The sequence below is a fragment of the Clarias gariepinus genome, chromosome 1 (genome assembly GCF_024256425.1).
Source record: "Clarias gariepinus isolate MV-2021 ecotype Netherlands chromosome 1, CGAR_prim_01v2, whole genome shotgun sequence".
Classification (NCBI taxonomy): domain Eukaryota; kingdom Metazoa; phylum Chordata; class Actinopteri; order Siluriformes; family Clariidae; genus Clarias; species Clarias gariepinus.
In genome coordinates this window covers 17040214-17058345 of record NC_071100.1, presented here as the reverse complement: position 1 = coordinate 17058345, position 18132 = coordinate 17040214, and the positions used below count along the sequence as shown (strand labels likewise).

The following is an 18132-nucleotide window of genomic DNA, read 5'->3' as shown; positions in this document are numbered from 1 at the left end:
CTGTCATGGCGTCCGGTGTTGTGTAAGGTGATTATCTACATACTGTAATTGTAAAGGAATTATTTACTTTTTCTTATTTTCTTTACGCTCTTATGCGACTTAAAAGTCACAGAGCGGGAAATATGTAAGCATATATGCAGCAATGTGACAAAATGATAATAGTAATTAACAGAATATGGATCTTAGTAAAATAATATAGATAGGGGAGGAATAATATAGTAAGGGGAGGAAACAGAGGTGAGCCAAGGACAAAAGCAGATGTCATAAAGACAGGTCGTAAGTCATAGCAAAAAGGAGATTGATGTAATCTCAGTGTACAGTACAGTGTGTACCCAGCGTCATAGGGGATGGGTAATGATGTAATGGTGTTCAGTGTACAGTGTGTACCCAACGTGCATGATGTAATAGTAACCCTAGACATGATGTAATCTCAGAAGTACACGTGCAACATGTACACCCACAGTTGCGCACACATGACTAAATAAGAGGGCATAGACAAATACCAAAAAGCAGGGGGCTCAGACTCATCCCGGGTGAAACTCACAGAGGCCCGGTCCATGGCAGGTTCAGGAGGGGTTGTAATCCGTTCTGCCCTGGCTGTCCGAGTCATCCAGAGGGATGTAGTGTAGTGAGCACTTGAGCAATTACAATCAGCTACAAGATTAAAATAAAATACACAACACAACAAATTGGGAAAACAAGACACGAAATTAAAATAGTGCGACAGAGATGCTTACCCATGGCCTGTTTCTTGAGAACTGTAGAGTAAACCAGAAAATTCAGGAATGTATAGTAAAAATAAGCACCACCCCAATGCTTTTTAAATTAAACAAGAAAAGTGCAAAGATAATGGAAAGTAATTTGCAAGAAAAATGAATTATAATGGGAAAAAATATAAGCACGAGGTCAGATGACGTAGGGAGTCAGATGACAAGGTATATGATGTAACAGAACTGGTAGAAAAAAAAATGTACATAATGGGTGAAATTATTGTAAAAAGTTGGATTATAATGGGTTAATTATTTGGTAAGGAAAAAAAGAAGTACAGAGGAGAAGGTGTGCATCCCTCCCCTTCCTAACTGTATATAATGAGGCTGCATGTAACTGTCACATCAGTCTGCTCTTGGTGATGCTTGGGTTTACAATCTAGGCATTACAAGTGCGGCTCACTTGGATTTTAATGCTGCAATAAATCCTGCCTTACTTCATCCAGATGTGCACAAAGTCCGCACAGAGTCTTTCTTTGGTTCTTTTTTACTAGAAATACAGTATTTGTTTAATAATTAGACAACATTAACAAGTGAATTTCAAACTCTGAATTTTTAACATACACTCCATCATTAGCATTTACATCATAAATGTTGAAAACAGAACAGCAACACCTGATTCGCACACTGTGCTTTTCTGTGTTTGTGTGTGTGGGGGGGGGGTTAGATTCACTCTAATCTATAGTGATGGGCTCATCAGAGTAAGAAGGAAAGCACATAAAGCGTGCACCCATCATGCATAGTGTCCACTGTACAAGACTCTGGAGACAGTGTTATGATCTGGTCACATTAGTAGAGTTTTTTCCTCCCTGATGGCACATGATTTCAGGAATTAAATTGGGAGGGAGTTTCTGGGAACATGAGGAACATTTTCACACATGAACTGGACACCACATTGTGTGCTGTAATCAAAGCTAAAGGTGACTGAATGGAAGCTTAGTGTGCATGACTTTTTTTTTTTTTTTTTTTTTGGCCATGTGCTCCGATTGGCCATGAAATACACTTGTATTTTACAAAATGTAAAGTAGGGTCAAAGGTCAATCCTCTCATTGACAATCTACAATAAGGGGACAAAGTATGATATGTGATGTTACTATAATATAAGTGTCAGATATAAAGACTGTTGATTCATGATTACACACTGTGAAGCACATATTTAATCAGACATCATGTAACCATGCAATTTAAAACACACACACTTGGATATGAAATATAAGAGATGTGATAATTGCACACAAGAGAAACTTCACATAGAAGAGATAACCCACATTATAAAAAGTCACACACACAAGTAAGACAACACTAATACAACAAATATGACACACTCACATGAGAGAGAGAGAGAGAGAGAGAGAGAGAGATGTCTTGCCCCTCTGCTCCACTGTAAAAATGTAACTAACTGTAATATTTTTAATAAATTTGTAATCAGAAAATTTTTGTAAATTTGTAATTTGTAATTAACTGTAATATTTTTAATAAATTTGTAATCAGACGTCTTTATTAATCAGGAATGTAAGAGAATAGATGTTCATGCTGTAAAGGTAAAAACAGCTCTAATCTCTCCATCATTTCATATCAACAGAAAAACCCAAAGCGACTGTGAGTGTGGATCAGAGCTCCATCTACACTGGAGACAAAGTTACTCTGAGCTGTGATCTGGAGGGTCCTGGATGGACTTTTCTCTTTTATGAAAATCAGACATTAAATCATCTCCCTGAAGGAGCTCCAGATGCTAACACACATGAAGTGACAATCTCTAATGTAGGACAAACAACATACTACTGTAAAGCACGCAGGGGAAACTACGAGTCAGACAACAGCGATCCAGCCACGATCACAGTGAGAGGTACGTCACTACAGGGTTAAAGTTAGTAAGTCTGTAAAAAAAAACAACAACAATGTATTCATTTTTAAGGAATCGGTCAAATTGTGTATTTATATAAAATCATATTTAAGTTATGTTTAATTGTACGTACTGTATGTGTTAAAATTTTATTATCTTTGTATAGCGAGACCAAAACCCACACTGACAGTCCATCCAGCTGAGAGTGTGTTCACTGGGGAAAGAGTCACTCTCACATGTGAGATACAGACTGGAGGATCCTGGCAGTACCACTGGTATAGAGATAAAACAGAACTTACTACTGGAATAGAGGATAGATACACAATCACTGAAGTTAAAAAGTCTCATAAAGGTGGTTATACATGTAAAGGAACACAATCATCAGACCCAAAATACACAGAGACCAGTGCTGCTGTTACACTGACTGTATCAGGTGAGTGGGTTTTATTTCTGTTTTGTTAATGTTGTTTGTGTGTAACAGTGAAAAGTGTAGGTGTGTATTCTGTATAATGGCTTTAACATGTTATTTATATAGACATAATGTATGTTTGCCATTTTACTGATAAACACACGTACAGTAGGTCAGCAACGGGAATGCCTGTTACCGCCGTGCTCACCGCCGCAGGAGAAAATAAATCAGTCACATTTCGTGTCATTCATGAAACGACCGCCAGGTGGCATTTTCATTCGATGCAGTTTTCAAATATAATTAGAGCTTAAGTCATAAAAAAGTCACATGTTGTATCAAAGAAATACTAGCGATGGTAATTTCCACATCTGAGTACTTTATACAACAAACATGAATAATCAGAACCAGAGCTATTGATATTTACTGTACAACAAGGAGTTTAAAAAAAAGGTTAAATTTTGTTTGGACTGACGATTTACTACGTGACAATTGTATTTGTACAAAGAATGAACTGTTATATAGCCTGTGTTTGGCTCATTGTTATTATAATTTTTTTTTATTTTACATTTTAAAGACATTAAATATAAAAATAACTGGAAAAATAGACTTTCAGAATAGAACATTAGAATAATTTTAAAAATTCACTCTAAACTGCTGTGTTGTTTCTGTAAACACCAGGTTGGGTTATTTTGACCCAACAACTGTTTTATTCTTTATTCTCTGGTTTCTCCAAACGGCAGCCTGCAACATGTTTACAATATTACTGTTATTGTGTCACAAAGTGTAGTATTAAGAGTTGTTTAGGCGAGAATGTGTGTGTGTACAGCTCAAAACCTCCATCAGTTATTAAAGATAGCGTCTATTTAAAAAACTGCCCCAACGTTTCGGAGATTTGAGCTCCAGGCAATGCCCATGAACATGCCTCATGTGGCCGCGCAACGCAGCCTCACCTCTAAAAAGTACTTCTGAAAATTACTGCTGGCTGTGACGTCTTTGTAGTGGTTAAAACAGCGGAGGTATTTTATTTTCTGTATTTCTAACAAGCATTCTTTGGTATAATACTGTTATAGTATAATATATCACGGCTGTGTGACGCATCCTGTACTCTGTGTTCCAGACTCTTTGGTGGAGGCTGTTGATGTTTGTTTTAAAGATTTTCTTGTCTTTAAACTACACAAAGCAGTGTCTTCCCACCTGGGAGTTTCTCCCGCTTACTGTAGATCAGATTGATGGACATGAGTCCTCATCTGTTACATTTTTGGTGACAACAGTTTAATGGTTTAAATGGTTAAAATAAATAGTTAAAATATTAAGATGGGGAATGTTTGATGTCATGTGGGCGTAATAAGATTCGTATTAAAAACTTCTAAATAAAAAGTGGCAGCTGGCACGCCTGAAAATAGATGAAGGCTTATTTTTATAGTCCAAATAATAATGCTTTTTTAATTTTTTGGCTATTGTTGTTTACTTACAATACTTGTTAATTTAATTTAAATGAGGTTTGGGTTCGGGATGTTGAGCATCGTGATCCTTCTCTTCAATTCCCTACGTAGTCTATTTAGTGCTTAACCGCACGCACGTTTTCTAGATCGCACCGGCAGAAGTAGACTAATGATTATGAATATGTCGGGAAAAACAGCAAGAAGACCATTTAAATCTGACCATTTTAATAATTCATTGATAAATTAGTGATTTCTTTGGTTTCGGCTGCAGTGATGAAGGTAATCATGTCATCTCGTCGTCTCTGCAGCAGTGGATGTGTCTATAATTCACGTTTTATACAAATTACATCATCTGATATTTGTTTTCCATTAGTTTATATAAAAGCAGACATTTTGCTTTCTGTAAGTATATATTTTTCACGTCTGTGAGGCGAGTATACACAGAGTTTCGGTTTATTTTCTGACGAACTCAAGTTCACAGAACCGATACAGAATGGGCCCCTGTTTACTTATTTTAGAAAATCATAACATTTTGTGCACTTAAATAAAAGTAGAGTCTTATAAAGTCTATGTAGCTTATATAGTTTTATTGTATAGTTTTTGTATATTAATCTGACAACTTTTTCTGATGCACACTCAAAGTTTTCTGGCTACGCAAGTGTTACACATGATAAAATATAAAGGCTCAATTTTAATTTTAAATCTGTACTGTAATTTTAGTACTGTGATTGTAAATCCGTTTAATGTTTCACTTGTATTTTATAAGGTTTTGCTGGCGGTGGTACAGCACAATGGGGGTTATTATTTAATAAAGAAAATTATGATGATCATAACAGCCTACTGCATTTCATTCTTATAATAACGCAAAACACAACCGGGGCTGAATGACAACGACATTTGCTGGCGCAGTAGCACGTCCTGACAATTTTTTTTATTTTATGGTAATTTAGTTTCATTTATTTCAGTTAATAAATCTATTTATCAAATAGTAATAGTAATTTAATCAAATTTAAAGAACACAAAGTATAAGATGACACAAGACCCTACACGTAGCTTTCCTAATTACACATGATAAAATATAAAGGCTCCTGTGTTATTGTTTACTTCGCTTAAATTCGATCCTTATAAGATTTAATAATTTTTTAATTCTACATTTGTACTGTAATGTTAGTACTGTGATCATGAATTTATTTAACTACAGTGTTTCAATTGATTTTATCCGCTACTACGTGCAGCTCTGAAGGAGCTGCGGCTCATTAATCCTTCAGAGAATGAACTAAGGCCTGAGGAGTCAGTAGTCATATACTGTAGTTACTGTAGTTATATAGCGCCACTCAGCGGTAAAAGCCAGCAAATACAATGCCAAGTGCTGCCGCCGTGAGACGCAAAGGTAAAACCATTATTCCGGTTGGGGACCATCTGTATGTGTGCATTAAATTGTGTTTTAATTAAATGTGTAAATAAGCAGATGATTAGACTGTGAATACAGAATGTTGTATACATCTCCTACTGAGGGTCAGAGATTTCCACATGTTTATTGTGTTTATAGAACTTTAATGACGGACATTAATTTGTTCATCTGATGTGTGGTATCAACACTCCACATGTTTATTGATGTTTATACAAAACACAAAGTGTTAAAAACAAAAACATTAACATTTATGGAGTTTTCCAAAATATCTTCCAGATGTGTAGTTTTTCATTTTCCAAATTACTTGTCACTCTGTACACCCATGATCATGAACTGATGTAGAGAGAGATTGAAGACCAGCTTCATATTTTCTGACTCTCACCTTAATCACAGCGAAGATTTACATTTAATATCCTTCTTCATTTTCATCACGTGTCTAAATGTAAATTCTCAGTCAGTCATAAGTTGTTTAACATCATTACAGAGAGAATATCACTGTTTTACTGTAGAAGTTATTAGTGTAATAAACACTACTTCACATTTGAATTGTATTTCATTTCTAACAGAAAAACCTAAACCTGAACTCACATCAAGTCTTAAAGGAGACGTCCTGACAGGAAACTCAGTGACTCTGACCTGTACACTGACACCACAGTCTAATGGGTGGAAGTTTTACTGGACCACACTCACACAGAGCAACGAGACTAAAACTGAAACATTTAACTTCACCATCAGATCAGTTAGTGTCTCTGATGGAGGTCAGTACAGGTGCAGAGCTGGAAGAGGAAACCCAGTCTACTACACACACTACAGTAAAGAATTCTCACTAAAGGTTAAAGGTGAGTAAGATATTTCCTATAAAGTGATTCTGTACAACACTGAACATATAAACAACATGTGAGCAGGTTTTAAAAAGTCTTTCAGCTAAATCACTGTATTAAAGTTAAAGAGAGACAGTGTGAGCTCGGCCGAGCAGGACTGGTGTGAAGTGAGCTGGAAAAGTTTATATGGAAACACACTAATTTATCTTCAGAAGAAAATGTCACCAAAAGCTGTAAAAGTCTTTTAAAAGCTGCTGAACCTGTGTGTAGTCGCTCCCAACACAACGGCTGAAATAAACAAACCATGTCAGTTTGTTAATGCACAAAAACGAAACATTACTTTTATATTTGTTAATATTATTGTGCCATTATTTAGATTCATTTTAACAAAGGCATTTCGAATTAATAATATGTGAAGCCTACATGTATAAATGACCTACTTTTATTGTTTATGTTTACAGATTAATTAATTTACAGTGTCATGAAAAAGTGTTTGCCACCTTCCAGAATTTTTATTTTTTTATTATTTAAATCACCAAACAAATTTTAATATCACACAAAGACAACCTGAGCAAAGTCAGTTTTTAAGGGAAAAACCTCTATCCAAACCTACGTGGGCCTGTGTGAAAAAGTAATTGTCCCCTAAGCCCAATAACTGGTTGTGTCACTGTTGGCAGCAGCAACAACTGCAACCAAGAGTTAGTAGTAACTGGCAGTGAGTGTTTCACATTGCAGGCAAACAAAAACAAAAGCGGGTAAATACTTTTTCACAGCACAATGAATAAAATGAACTGCGACTATAGAGCAAGCAGGTCATTGTGAACGGATAGTGTAATACGGTGGCCCATGTGGCAGGCGAATCTGTAGACAACAACTCTGTGGATTTCCAGACAGGTAGATCAGCGGAAAACGCGCTTGCTAGACAACACCGCCAATGATAGCAATCAGGTAAAACACACGGCACCTGGCCACATGCCCACTTAAGCCCCCAAAACCGACACCCAGTGTGCGAACATTAGGTAGCACCCGGTATGAGAGCAAGTCATTTCAGTAAAAGAGTTTAAAGACAAAGGTACAGACAAAGTCTAAGCAAGAGCAAAGCAAACCACTTTATTATTATTATTATTATTATTATTATTATTATTATTATTATTATTATTATCAAGGCACACAAAGATGGACAAGGTTCTTTAATAAGAATAAATAAGGATATTAGAATGATTATAGTCTGAGTCACATTAAATACAGAAAGCAAGTAAAATCAACTGGTATATTGACATAACATTAATAAGATAAAAGAAATATTAGAAACATAAACTCAGGAAAAACAATGTTATAAGTTAACTGTAAATTCTGGTCACGCTGCTTCTCTTGTTGGCTGGAGCTCATTTTAGGGCTCAAAGAGTACGTGGTCCTGACTGACTGCATAGAATCCAAAGACTGAACCGAAATGAGACTGACTTTGGTTAATGTCATATATCATTAAACCAAGCTTTAAAACAAAATCCTGGCCTAGTTTATGTACTAATTTAAATATAACCACTTATTTGGACACAGATTACAAATATACCATGGAACTTTGATCTTTTTTCTTAACAGAAAGTTGAGAGAAAATTAAGAGAAGTTTAAGAGATGCTGCATGAGGCCCATTGGTTTAAAGCACTTTATTGGACATTACCCAAGCTGGTTAACTGTTTTTTCTTTAAAACCATGCTGGTAAAGTCATGTTACGGGTATGTAGACACTTGACTAGGGAGGACCACAGACATGAAACAAGATCTTATTATTATATACATTATAGAAGTAAAAAGAGAGAAAAATTTGAGGGAAATAGATTAAATAGAACTAAACGAGAGTAAAGAGAATGAAAGTGTGCATGTGTGAGTCAGGAGCAGTGTCCAGCAGGTATGATGACACAAAGCTGGTAGGGTGAGAAGGTGGGCAGCAGTCGCTAGTTTATCAGTAGCATGTCCACGCTGAGTGTCGAGTAGGGCTGCACGATTCTTGAGAAAATGTGAATCACGATGTTTCTCAATGGGAATTAAGATCACGATTCTCTCACACATTTTTCTCTCTGTTTTTATGTTTTTTCTTCCAACAAAAAACTTTGATTACACTTGAGAAAAAAAAGTGTTGTCTGCACAGGACTTTTAACTCTCTTGTACTAAAATAAAAGTCACCTTTCCATATTTTTATTTAAATAAAGTGAAAAGTTGATAAACATACATAGAATTTTCACAATAATACATAAAAATAACTAATAAGTAGGACTTAGACAACTACAAAACTTCATCACGTGTTAAATTATATTATTATTATGATTATTATTATGATTATTATTATTATTATTATATCAGCATAAGGTAAATGTAACAGTGTTGGGTAGTTTGTTATTAAATACATAGTTTACAGTGTAGAGTTTATTGTTGTCAAAGGGTTTATTGCTGAATCTTAACACACTTCCAGTAAACTCTTCTGTAGCTTTCACTCTGTTCTCAGAGTCTCTGTGTAACAACTCGAATCAACACGGCAGCTTTAATTATCTCATACTTTAAGTTAGAGCTCAATTAGAACTGCACGTGCCTGTCTCTGATCAGACAGTAGTGTGTATTTTAGTTTTTAGCGTGTCTGTGTGAGAGACATTTACAATATGCTGATAAAAATAACACAGATGCATAATCAACTTATGCCATGATAAATACAATTGAAGAAATGTAACATGCCATCTCCCCTATGCAGTTTCACACGATTCACTGCGTGGTGATTATGTTTCCAATCTTTCTGCGTGAAAAATTAAATGTTGGTGTTTGATACACCTATATGCATTAAGCCGACACATAAAGCCTTAAAAGGAGTCGATCAGAAACAGGTCGCCAAAATGTAAAAAAAGGAAAAAAATGGCTAATGATTGGCTAGAATTCCAATGTGTGAGAGTGTTGTGATATTGAGCACATGCAGGAAAGTCTGTAGTTTGAGCACAATGCAAGTGTGAGTTTCCTGGAGTAAGTGAGTGTTTAAGCGAACAAAAATAAAATCAAACTGCAAAACAGTTTTTGGCACATTTTCTGTTACACTGTTGCGACCAGTGATGTTGACTGATACAGCAATCCGGGATTATTGTCAAGTAAATAAGTGAACTCGTGAATACAGCGTGATCTGAATGCAGGGAAAACACTCGCAAGTAAATCGCCATCATTTAGAAATTAGATCGCATGTATGTATGAATCGAGAGTGTGATTTTTATTTAATTTTTTTCTGATTAATTATGCAGCTCTAGTGCCAAGGGTCCATCCTTCATTCGTTAGCAGCAGCGACAGGTGGAAGTTGAAGGCACTGGGATTAAATCTGTGGCAGGCTGGCAAGGTAGGCGTGGCCACAAGCTGGAAAGCCGGTCACAGGTTAATGGTAGTTAACACAGCCTGGCATTTAAGGCATAGTAATCAATCATAGTCGGCAGCAGCATTTTTAGAACCTAACACAAGGAATCAGACGAGGCTGTTGTATTCCTGTGGGTGCGACAGCAGTCCAGAACTGGGCCATTAAAGACGAGGCAGTGGCTGATACCTTTATGGCGGCTGAGTCACAATAACTGGCCCTGACTGAACGCACAAGTGCTGGAAAAGTAAACTCAGTCCATTCTCTGATAGACACACAGTACGAAACTGAAAGCATACGTAGCTTATAGTTTAGCTGAGACCAGGATCATCACAGAGACAGAAAACATGTTTTCCCTCTGTAGAGCTGATTAATGAGTAAAGATGAGTAACAAAGATTGTTACTCCTGAACTGTAGAAACTGTAAATATATTTCAGGGTATTTTAGGCCCATCTAAATGCACCTAGAGAGAAGATGTGTTCCAATCGTCCTGAAGTACCCTGCGAAGTGTACTGAACAGAGTATTCAGTCATGTTAAGCGTGATTCCACACTTCAAGGACCGATTCAAGGGAAACTGCAACCGGTGTAGGGAACAATTGGGCAACGGGTCTTTACTTCACCGGGAAAGAGAATGAGAAAATAAAGTGTGGGAAAAAATGGAGCTAAAAAAGGAGTTATATGTTTATTATCAAGGGTAACATAGTATTAATAGGAATTCTTAGGATTTCATTTATCAAGAAATCCTTAGTATTATAAGGGCTCGTAATCTGTAAAAAAAATAATAATAATAATAATCTTTGTACATCTTGTTAATTAATCAGATAATTTATTTACAAGTTATATATGTTTCAATAGTACATGTTTTATAATGGTATCAGTTTGTTTCAATAAATATTTAATACTTAATACCCGTAGTGTAGGAAGGAAGTGACATCTGCGCTGGTGATGTTGCAGGGTGTTCCAAAAGGTACAGAAAGTACACTGTGGATCGGAACATAGCTAGAGAGAGAGAGTTGCACTCTGAGCCACAAACTCACATACACTAACACATGTACATGCGTCCGCATAGCAGGATGTTTAGAAGGAAGATGTAGATACAGACTGTATCCTGGGGGACTTTGACCCCTACCCTGCCGTGTGCCCTGAATACAGGGGAAGGGCTCCAGGCCACTGTGACCCTGTACAGGATAAGCAGTATAAAGAAACCTGAAAATGAGTAAGAGTGAATTTTCCTGGCAGGCTGCAGCAGGTCTGTGTGAGTGACACATTTTCTGTACACTATGTTTATTTAGCACATATATAAACATATATATGTTTATATATATATATATATATATATATATATATATATATATATATGTTTATATATATATATATATATATATATATATATATATATATATATCATAATGACACCTGATCTTTATCATAATGACACCTGATCTTTATCATAATGACACATGATCAATTTTATTAAATCATCTTCATTAGTTAAGGTGTCAGTAACCGTCAGTGTGTGATCTCTTATTCTGAGGCTTAAATGGGCACAAACCTGATTGCTGCTGGTGTGTTTAAAGTGTGTGTATGTAGGGTGGCTTGCAAATGATGTACTGTAGCTATATCCTGAATATCTCACCTTTTTAACACAGAATGGCATTAATATTATGAAGAAGCAAAGAATGTGTGCATGTTTGTGCAACAGGATGTAAATGAAAAACTTTTAGAGCTTTCTCATTGTCCGTCTCTGACAGCAGAGAAAATTAAAACACGAACATTTGTGCCAGAACTGGTAGATATAAACAACGCAACTTACTGTACATAAATTAACTTAACTAACCAAATATTTCAGTCGCTGTTCTGCAGGCCTGTCTGCCTGTAACAAATCTTCCTCCTGATCCACATCAACTTGAACTGGGCGCTCACCTGTGTGTAGACATCAAAATACATCAAGGGAGACAGATGCAGAGGCAATTCTCATTAAATTCTGTGTCTTTGCCTTTGAGAGACGACTTCTCGTGACAGTTTGAATTTTGTTCTAGAGGCCAAAACTACGTTCTACTGCCACACTGGAGACCAGAATTACTAGAGCCACTTCAGCCGGAGTTTTGTAGTCAGAAAACATTTCTCTTACAGAAATGCTTCAAAACATCCAGCTCATAGCTCTTCAACATGCTGTCAGTGCCCAGATACGAGATGTACTGAGTACAGTGTTGAGGTCAGCGATGAGACCCACATGCTCAAAAGGGAATCTTTTTCTGATAGATTTCAGGAGGACAGATTACATTTGTATCTGTCAAAAAGATGGTCTTCAGATTTTTCTGTCACTGCTGAAGATATTCTGAAAATATTTGGTTAACGTGACCTCTGTTTCAGAGTGTCCTCATTGAAAAGTTCAACAACCCCATTTATTATGTTCTAGCATCAGCTAAAGAATATCCCTGGTGTCACCCTGATTTTAGTGGATGAGGAGATGGAGCGTGGCAGTGTAGAGGACGATTTTATATCTTGTGTAAGCGATCCTTTTAGCATTTAAATGTAGAAGAAAAATTATAGTAATTGATTTTTGATGGTCCTCTATTATGTATACACAATGACACTGATTTAAAGAAACTTACAGATATGTGACCATAATTCTGCACACGAGTCTAAATCTTTCAGCAAATACATACAATTTTTTTTTGTTTCCCTCACAGAGATTAAACCTGTGGTGATTATAAATCCTGATAGACAGGTGTTCAGAGGAGAGACAGTGACTTTCAGGTGTAACAGGACAGGAGGAGCCACTAAGTGGACATACAGCTGGTATAAGAATGATAACACACAGCTACGAGACACAACACAGGAGTTGATCATCAGATCAGTTGGAGACTCTGACGGGGGTAAATACACCTGCAGGGGGACGAGGAAAAGTGACTCTCAGCTCTCACAGATCAGTCCTCCTGTTACACTCTCTGTATCAGGTGAGTGTGTGTGTGTGTGTTTTGTTATAATGTGTGTGCTGGTACACATGACCTTGTGGGTGGAGATTTACTGATGGTGTCGGACGTGAGGGATTTAAACCCTGTAATGTAGATGTTGGAGTTTGTGTCATGAAGTGGTGTGTTATTTGCTCCCATTCACTGGTTCACTGGATGTTTGTCGTGTGTTTAGAAAGTGTTTCTGTACTGATTTGTTTGTAAGTCGGGGACAAAGTGAGTCTTACACACCTTTGGCACAAATATACAATATAAAGTAAACCACTCCACTTGACTAAATCTGTCTCCTTTTTCCAACACTGCCATCATGTGGCCAAAACCCGTAACTGCACCTAAAGTAATAAGTCTAAGAGTGAAATAAAGTCTCTGCGCCTTTAAATCTAGACGAGGTGAATCCCGGACGGTGTTTAGTTTCAGAGCGAATTTCACCATGAAAGAAATAATGGAAACTCCAGTGATTTGTTCAACAACCCAAAAATATTAATATAAAAATGATTAAGAGCAAGTTTTAAAGGGGTCCAGTCCCATTTTTCATAAGTTAATATGATTCTTTAGGGTCCTAATGAAAAGTTTGTAATATACTTTAATTAAAAACTCTCAATGGTTGTGTAAAAAAACACTACTTTTACCTGGTAAAAACTAGTTCTGTTCTCAGCCACCTATATCAGTGCATGTTACTTTAAATGCTTATGATCTCTGCTGAGCCCGTCCTCAGTTCTGTGGGCGTGTCTTCACAACACACATGGGGTATAGCTTTGACAACAGTTAAGGGTATCGTTTGATGAAAGTATGGCAGCGGGAGGCTTTGAAGACACATCTGTGCAACCATATCCAGGAAGGTTAGTTTACTTAATGTCACTTTGATTTATCTTTGTATATAATGGCAGGTGTTGCGGAAGAGAGGTTGATTTTACGGAAGCTGTTTACGGTAGTGTAGTCCAGGGCCGGCAATGCTTTGTGGGTAATGCAGTTAAGTGCGAAAACGCGAAAATGTGAGATAAGATGGAATATAGAGCCCGAGCCTGTTTTCTTCAGTAGTTTTTGGTTTGATTTAAGTACGGAACCTACGCGGAAGTTTGTAATATCGCCTGACAACGCAGAAATTAAAAGAATGGACATGCATCGACTCGATTTGTCTTTCTCATCACTGCATGGGCATGAATTAACGGGCTGTTACGCTGCCGCGAGCAACAACAACATAAATCGGAGAAGCTTAGTGAGAGAGATACGGACGCGATGTGTTTACTGATGTGTTTACATGACTTCTTAATCTTCGACAGACATCGTTATAAACCATCTAACGTAACAAAGGTAAGCATAATATAGTTTTCCGACTACGTACACAGTTTGCAACTAGACAATCACCTTAATGCATTGTTTATTATAATCGAGCGATTAGGGATTATATAGAGACGGATGTACATAGAGAAGAAGCCATAACCATGTTCTATGAGAGTATAAGTTAACTTACACTCAGCATTCATCGAGATTATTAGAAAAGGCGATCTGCAAAGAGTCATAGTAAAATAAATCACACTCACCGAGCCTGGTGAAGATGAAGCAGGAACATGAAGCGTTAGTACAGATCCATTTTTAGGAGCAGCTTCCTAGTAAAACCTGCTTTATATTGACCCGCGTTTATAAGCAGACTGGTGAAAAATGATTATCGCAAACATGAACGCATTTAGGTAAATCGGCGGGGACGTTAGCTTCAAAAACTAAATTCAGCCACTGCGTCCTCAGCGGCTCAGATACCTAACCCTAGGTAGGTACCCTAGGTCACTAACCCTAGGTAGTGAATGACGACTGCTGTGTTCGCTGTTACACCCAACAACTGTACACAACACTCGCTTAGACGCCATTTTGCTCTAGCGGCGAAAAACAATTGCCGACAGCTTCTTCTCACTCGGGGCGGGTCTTTGCTAAAACACCAGTGTCAATCAACTATAGTAGGAGCGGCCTCTTTTGGTGTGGCGTCACATCGACAGGCATTTGCGAATGGCCGATTTCAGAAGGGGCATGTTATTTTAATAAATAAAAAGAAAACCACTGGGCGGCTCTTTATCATTGTAGAGTGGTTGTGTACGCACTCTCCTAACACACAGTTCAGTCCAAACAGCTTGAAAAAGTGCATGTAGGCCTGTATGACCCCTTTAAGTAACAATAAAACCAATTAACCTGCACTTCATGTTAAGAAAAGAATCAGGCTGTCTGTGAAGCAGAGACAGGAGAGGGGGCGGGGTTAATGTGTATGACGACTGTCACTCACCCGCGTGACACACATACGTGGACGGATGTTAACTTTACTTAGACCTCACACTAAGTTTGTGAGGGGTTGTGGTGATTCCCGGACGCCATTCTGTTAAAGTTTTCTACTTTCTTAGTCTGTGAACTCTGTTTTGTTGAGGATTTTCTAAAATTAGGATTATTCTCCATCAGGACAGTTTTACAGGACGGACGTTTCTATCATTCTGCTCTTGGACTGATGATTTGAAACTGGTGATGCTGATGCATCCCCCCCTTGCGTCAGGAAAGACAGCAAGGAGCCTGACTCTGACCATTTTAATAATTCATCGATAAATTAGTGATTTTTCTGTTTTTAGCTGTAGTGATAAGGGTGATCATGTCATCTCGTCGTCTTCATAGCAGTGGATGCGCCAATAATTTATGTTTCATACGAATTACATAAGATGTTTTTGTTTTCCATTAGTTTATATAAAAGCAGAGATTTTGCTTTCTGTAAGTATATATTTTTAACGTCTGTGAGGCGAGTATACACGGAGCATTAGCATTTCACTACATTTTGTACTGTGTATGACTGTGTATGTGACAAATAAAATTTGAATTTGAATTTTGAATTTGAGTTTCAGTTCATTTTCTAACGTGCTCAAGTTCACCAAAAACAATACAGAATAGCACTGTATCCTTGTTTACTTTCATCATTTTACAAAATCATAACGTTTTGTAGTCATTGTGCGTGCACTTAAATAAAAGGAGAGTCTTAAAACTATATAAGCTACATAGCCTTTATATTATATCGTTTTTGCCCATTAATCTGACAACACCTGTGGCTCACGCACGTTTTCTGATACACACAGCCAGAGTTTTCTGGCTACGCGAGTGTTACACATGATAAAATATAAAGACTCACTGTGTTAACATTTACTTTGCTTAAATTCGATGGAACTAAGAAACGCCTATATTCAATTTAAGTTTTAAATTTGTACTGTAATTTTAGTACTGTGATGATAAATTCGGTGGTGCCGGCGGTGGTACAGCGCAACGGGGGTGCTGGGATGTAAAAATGTAATTTGTTAAAATGTTTTTATTATTTATTAAAAAACATTATGATGATCATAACAGCCTACCGCATTTAATTCTTATCATACCGTAAAAACACATTGACATCTGCTGATGCAGTAGCATCATTTAGTTTCATTTATTTCAGTTAATAAATCTACTACAAATTTAAAGAACACAAAATATAAGTTGACACAAAAACCTACAGTACAGTGGAACTTCGAATTATGAGCATAATTTGCTCTGGAAGTAGGCTCGTATTCCAAGACACTCGTAAACCAAATTAAATTTTCCCATAAGAAATAATGGAAACTTAAATTGTTCGTTCCACATCCCCCAAAAATAAATACATAAAAATAATTAATAAAAAAAAGGAAAAATAAATCCCGACAGATAAGTGTTTCCGTTTATGCACGCAGGCGTTGTGTGTGTGTGTGTAATGTGCGTGCACACACTCACACACATTAACGGAGAGACTGTTTTATCAGAAAAATTAGCAAAGAACATCGCTAATCACACTCGCGTGAGCACATACTAACAGAATTACTGCTGTAAAGTAAAACAAACAAACAAATGAACCGCACTATACCTTTGACAGAGCAACGTTTCTGAGTGTGTGTGTGTGTGTATGTGTGTATGTACACACACACACACACACACTCTCTCGCCTTTACAGTCCCTCTCCCAACCCCTCCTCCTCTCGGCTTCCCACAAACATACACAACACACACTACACACACACACACACACACACACACACACTCTCTCTGCCTTACACTCTCTGATTCTTTTCGAAGGCAAAGTGAAACACGACAGGCTGATATAGAGAGGGAGAGAAAAAATGGATCTTTACCCTCTAATGAGACTTGCTTTTGCTTATACGCGCAGTCTACACGGATGTTATAATAAACAAAACGCGCGCTGTACACACACGCTTGCAAAAATGTTTTACACACACACACACATGGTCACAGTGTTATAGTAAACAGTGCACGCGTGCACTGATGTTGATTATACCAGTAAGAGACGAGCACTAAGACCCAGCAGGGGAGACGATTACCCACAATTCCGCAGCACAAGAAAGAGAAAAAACGTTGGCTCAGTTGTGATCACAGGATGCTCGACGTCAAAACAAGAAGCGCATGCGTGATACGTGATACATGATACTTGGTACTCGTAAACCAAGACTTTTTCCTCGTCTTGAGGAACACTCGCAAACCGTGTTACTCGTAATCCGAGGTTCCACTGTACACGTGTAGCTTGTCTACTTACACATGATAACATCTAAAGACTCACTGTGTTAACGTTTAAACAAACACACTAATGGAATGACAATATTAAGACAAATTTTGAGATTTGACACAATGTTTACAAACATCATGTATAAAATATATATATATATGTGTGTGTGTGTGTGTGTGTGTGTGTGTGTGTGTGTGTAAAGCTTCCCAATACGTCTTCTAAGGATTAGATGTGTAATTTTGCAGTTTGTGTTCCACTTTCACAAAATATTTTTTCCTTTTTTTTTTCCTTTTTACACACCAATTATGATAAATTGATAAAGAAAGAGAGAGAGATTGGAGACTTGGATGATCACGTATCAGTTACAGTATTTTCTCACCCACACTTTGATATTATTGACACTTCATATTTAATATTTCTATAGATTTTCATTCACATCATTTAAATAACTGAAAATTCATAAACAATGTGACATTAGTCCTGATGTGTTTAGTGTCGTCACTGAGAGAGTAATAGTGTTTTACTGTAGAGGTGATTTGTGTAGTA

At 37.1% G+C, this 18132-nt stretch overlaps 1 pseudogene; it reads left to right on the top strand.

Annotated features, from left to right (window-relative positions):
- Nucleotides 1–347: 347 nt before the first annotated feature.
- LOC128520489 (basement membrane-specific heparan sulfate proteoglycan core protein-like) overlaps nucleotides 348–18132 on the top strand; it is a 59156-nt pseudogene continuing 41371 nt past the window's right edge.